We start from the raw sequence: 5,951 nt of genomic DNA, 5'->3' as shown, positions 1-5,951 counted from the left end.
CTACTTGACGATAATAGATGGACTAGTATGAAGAGGAAGCAAGGACTAAAGACCAATCTCGAAAGAATAAAATGGAATTGAGCAAAAAGGGGTAGAAACGAAGAAGAACCATTGCTGAAGAACAATCCGAGCGGATTGTCTGAAATCCGCCCGTCTCATCACCACAATCCGAGCGTCCTACTCCACAATCCGCTCGGATTGCCCCGCTAGAATCCGTCCGGATTCCCTACAATCCGCTCGGATCGTCCACCCCAATCCGGCCGTCCCGACTCCCAGCCGCACGGATCACAGCACAGCACAGTTTCGTTCTTCAAGCTACGAAATGGAGAAGCCCTTCTCTCGGATAATCCCGGAGGCTCCTTGCTCAAACTTAAAAAGTGTAATTACTAGTTTAGCCCTTAGTTAACCCTAATGCATCCACCTAATTTCTACTATAAATACCCCATTTGTAAATGAAAAAAAGGGGGGGGCTCCTTTATGAAGTTTTTAGATTAGAAATTCCTTTTAGATTAGATTAGGAGTAGATTAGAATAAATTACTCTTTAATCTTTCCACAAATTACACATTAATCTCTCCTTAATTATTGTTCAAGTTTATTATTCAAGTTTATTATTGGGTAATTGAAGATTATTGGGGTATTATTGGGAGATTGACAACCTTCCATCAATCATCAAGTTCTTCTATTATTCTTTGCATTATTATTTGGATCATCTTAAGTTGGTATAATTCCTTTACTCCTTTATCTTTATTGTTCATTTCTTCACTCTATTATCATGTTTATACTTGTTGTGATGATTGACACCATTAATGACATGTTTCCCATGATAATGAGTGAGTAGTTTCTTTAGCTAGGATTAATGGGTAATTAAGGGAAACCAACATGGGATTGATTCATGCTTAATCTAATATGTTCACATGATCAAATTGCTTGCTTGTTGTGATGTCAACTTTATGCACATGTTATGTTTGATGAAATGCTAAGCCTATGAATCCTTGCATTTTTTACCATCTCTTATCTACTTAACTTGACTTGTAAGACATAAACCAACTCGAGTCTTGTTAGACCATGCATAGAAGTTGAATAGGAGGAAAGTAAGTCGACTTGTAGGTGTTGTACAATCTAATCGATTCGGCTCCGGGACCCAACCCTTCCTATGAACCGTAAGACATAACCCAACTCGGTTCCTCCACAACATTAATTGCTTGCAACCTTGTGAACATGTTTGTATGATCAACACCATGAATCCCCTATGACCCCATGATATCCTAGCACTCTTAATCATTTGTTTACATCCTTCCATTTATTGCTTGTTTTACTATATTGCATGCATTAGTTTAGACACAACTACAAACCCAACCAAATTGTGACACTAGCATAAATTGATATAGATAGACTTAGAACCCAAAGCACACCGTCCCATGGATCGACCTCGACTTACCGCTAACTAGTAGTTTGTTGAGTATTATAAATGTGTTTGATTGAGAGCCACGACGACACTCCACATCAGTTATTTGAGTCGTATTTTAATAGTCATTGCATTATAACATGAAATTGGCTAAGAGGATTGGATGAGTCGGTAATTGACATATTGTGTGGCATCTTGCATTTGTTGTACTTGTCAAGTATATGGGATAATGTGACGGTTGTGACTGTTAGTTGTGGTTGAGGAGACGGAAGACGGTTGGGAGACCGTCTTCCGCTTGGGTCGCCTCTTGGAGCTTTCCCACTCCAAGAGGGATGTGCACATTAATGACTTGAGTTTGGAGGGACTCGTGTGGTTGAGACACGATGTCTGGCAGGGGATCCGGTTAGCTTCCGGACCCGGTACATCTGGGCGTGTCCCGATACCTGTTTGTGGTTATCGGTATGTCTGGGCGTGTCCCGGTACCATTCTGGTTGACAGTATGTCTGGGCGTGTCCTGGTACCAGTGATGTTGTCGGTATGTCTGGGCGTGTCCCGATACCGTGGTGACGTTGTTTGATATCATATCATAGTCATGTTGTATGCTCACACACTCGAGTCGTGTCACACTTTATTTATTTATTGAAACTGACGTTTGTGTGTCTGTGTCTTGTCACCTATCTCTTTTGGGGTGCCTTGTGTCGATCCATATGATATCCTTTGGTCATATGGGGAGCTAGTTATGTTCAGGTTGTTTGGATAGTACGCGGGAGACGTGACGAGCTTGATGATATCACGAGACGAGTCTAGTTGGCTAGAAGAGTATAGATGTCACGAGTTGTATTTTATTTATTTATTTGTTTATGTTTATATAATTCACTAAACATTTACATTAATAAAATGTTCTTTATTGATGTTTTGAAACACTACCTCGGAAAACCGAGATGGAAACGCTCCAATTATCTTGGCCGGATAATCGGGGTGTTACACTAAGGGTGTGTTTGGATAGCGAAAGTGGAGGGAAAGGGAGGGGAGGGGTAAGGAGGGAAGAGAAAGGTAGGTAAGGGAAGAGGAGGACATATGGGGAGTGGATGTTTGGATACAATTTCCTCCCAAATCTTGCCTATTGTGGAGAGATTTTGATTTGTCTTGGAGAAGTGAAAATGGATCCCTCCAAATCTTCCCTCCTCCATTTCCCTCCGCCCTTATTTGCTATCCAAACAAGGGATTTTAAATCCCCTACCCTCCCTCCCTTTCTTTTCCCTCCAAATCACTCAATCTAAACACACCCTAAGAGGCGAAAAACGTGGTTTAATTGATTGGTTTAAAAGGTTGAACAAATCGGTTTAGCATGATAACAATTGTCGAAATTATTTCAACTAGTTTTGATCTGTTTTTTGTGTTAAACGGACCAGTTCTAAGTTAAATAGGCCCTAATTGCCATGGAACCGGTTTAAGGTTTTAACAAACCGGTTTATTTCAATGCGAACCGTTCTGTTTAACATTATAGCACGTTTAGCATGTTTTAGCTCGATTTTCCATTTAAAAGGAATGGTTTGACCGTGTTCTTTCCGGTTCCGAGTTGGGCAGGCCAAGACCGGTTAGAAACCGATCATATTATGGTCATGTCCGCCTGTTTTCTATCAAAACCTATTGATTTTCTTTGAAAATCATTTTTTTTGTGCCTTGGTTTTGTTGTATTTTGTCTAAACATTGAATTGATTATGATTATGAATTGTTTTACAATTATGAATCATTATGGACACTTGCTTTATATCTCGAGTCAGGGAAATGGTTTCTTTGGTCAGGACATTAAAGCAATCTTTTAAGATATCAAGTCTCGTTTGTTTTGGATGAATTGTTCGATTAAATAGCAATTATGAATTGTCTCTTGATTATAAATCATTTTGATTTAACTTGGTTTTGGTCGTGTGTTAGTCCAAATTGTTTGACAAATATGGCTAGAGTTATAGCTAAAACTAGTATAACCTTGAGATTATGGCTCGATGTTGTAGCTGGAATTAGCACAACTCTGAGCTGGTAATAAAGTTATAGTTGAAGCTGGTATAATTTTGAGCACATGGCTCAATGTTATAGCTGAAACTAATACAACTTAAGTCACATGTCAATGTTATAGCTAAAACTAGTGCAACAATGGACTAACGTAGTGACCTAAAGCCATGTTTGAGACCCAAGTATATTGCATTTATCCCTCTGGAATATTAAGCAATGTCTTTCCATATCTAACCACTACAACAAGTTTGCATCGTTAGTTAAAGTGACTGCCAAAGCGGTGTTTTCCTGATTGTGTGAATTGAGTAGATAGGTAATGGTTACCTATGCGGTTCAGTTTGGTTTGCTTAACATAGCTATCAAGTGAAACTTGGGCTTTGAGGCAAAGAGTTGGTAGTCATATGATGACTAACTAAAAAACTGGAAGTCATATGGTGATATGATTGACATGGTGATGTCTAACTTTGTGTTTATGTTTTGGGCGATGAGCCAAAGCTCAAATCACAAAGTACTTAGGATTCTGGAATGTCATGCATACATGAGGGTTGTTTGTATGGTTTTTTCTTAAATTTGTTTTAAGATTTTGTTACATTTTCAGCATATTAATAGCATGCATTTTTTTATCTGTTGTAGATATGTCTACAAACTCATTTTCACTACGATCTATACTGGAAAAGGAAAACTTGAATGGTTCAAATTTCCTGTAATGGTATCGCTCCTTGAGAATTGTTCTCAAATAGGAGAGAAAGGATTACGTCCTTAAGAAGGAGTATCCTGACGAGCCCGATTCCAATGCTGATAATGTCATTCAGATGGCATATATGCAGCACGAAAAAGACAACATTGATGTATGTTGTCTCATACTAGCTACCATGAATTCTGAGTTTCAAAAGCAATACGAAAACATGGATTCTGCTTTTGATATGATCAATAACCTGAAAGCAATGTTTCAGGAGCAAGCTAGAGCTGAGAGATATAATACTCTCAAGGCAATATTTGATTGCAAGATGGGCGATAAAGACCCAGTCAGCCGCATGTGATAAAGCTGACAAGTTATTTTGATCACTTAGAGAGGCTAGATGTTGGGATAAGCCAACAGTTGGCGACAGATATTATACTTCAGTCTCTGCCACTTGTCTATAAAGATTTTGTATTAAACTATAACATGCATGATCTGCAAAGACCATTGCAGGAGTTACACGTAATGCTTAAGACTGCAGAGCCTAACATCAGAAAGGCTCCAACTCCTAAAGTACTCATGGTACGGAAAGGTAAGGGCCATAAAGGCAAAGGTAAGAACAAGGGAAAGGCTAAGGTAACTGGTCTGACCATTACCAAGGCTGATCTTAAGCCTAATACTGAAAATTTGCCTGTTGTCAAGAAAAGTGTTGAGGTCCTTTGTCATTACTGTAATGAAAAGGGGCATTGGAAGAGGAATTGCGCCAAATATTCGGAGGACAAGAAGAAGAAGAAGAAGAAGAAGAAGAAGAAGAAGAAGAAGAATGGTGCTTCCACTTCTTCAGGTATTAATGTTATTGAAGTAAATGTTACTACTCGTTGCTCTACATCATGGATATTTAATACCGGATGTGGTTCTCATATCTGCTGTAATGTACAGGGTCTGGGAAACGCTAGAGCATTGGCAAAAGGTGAAGTGGACCTGCACGTGGGAAATGGAGCAAGAGTTGCTGCCTTAGCCGTAGGGACATTTTATTTAGAATTGCCAAGGGGCTTAGTTATTGAACTAGATAATTGTTATCATATACCTGCCATTAGCAGGAATATTATTTCCGTTTATTGTTTGGACATTAAAGGTTTTGATATTTTAATAAAGGACAAATGTTGCTCCGTTTCGCTAAATGTTATTGTGTATTTTCAAGCTTATATTTATGATGGCTTGTATGTTCTTAATTTAACTAAGCAGGTTTATAACATTAGTAATGTAAAGAGATTGAAATCTAAGGATTCTAATCCTACTTATCTGTGGCATTGTAGACTTGGCCATATAAATGACAAACGCATACAAAAGCTCCATAAAGATGGACTCTTAGATTAGTTTGATTATGAATCATACGATATATGCGAATCTTTTTTACTTGGAAAGATGACAAAAGCGCCTTTCAATGGTTACAATGAAAGGGCAGTAGACTTGTTAGGACTAATACATTCTGATGTATGTGGTCTGATGAGTCACACATCTAGGGGAGGATATCAGTACTTCATCACTTTTACTGATGATTTCAGCAGGTATGGTTATGTCTATCTTATGAAACACGAGTCGGAATCGTTTGAAAAGTTCAAAGAATTCCAAAATGAAGTACATAATCAATTGGGCAAGACAATTAAAGCAATTCGATCTGATCGAGGTGGTGAATATTTGAGTCAAGATTTCGGTGACCATCTTAGGAGCCGTGGAATTGTTTCACAACTTACCCCTCCAGGTACACCACAATGGAATGGTGTTTCTGAAAGGAGAAATCGAACATTATTAGATATGGTTCAGTCTATGGTGAGTCATGCAGATCTCCCTATATC

The sequence above is a fragment of the Silene latifolia genome, chromosome 2 (genome assembly GCF_048544455.1).
Source record: "Silene latifolia isolate original U9 population chromosome 2, ASM4854445v1, whole genome shotgun sequence".
NCBI lineage: Eukaryota > Viridiplantae > Streptophyta > Magnoliopsida > Caryophyllales > Caryophyllaceae > Silene > Silene latifolia.
This window is presented reverse-complemented; position numbering follows the sequence as displayed.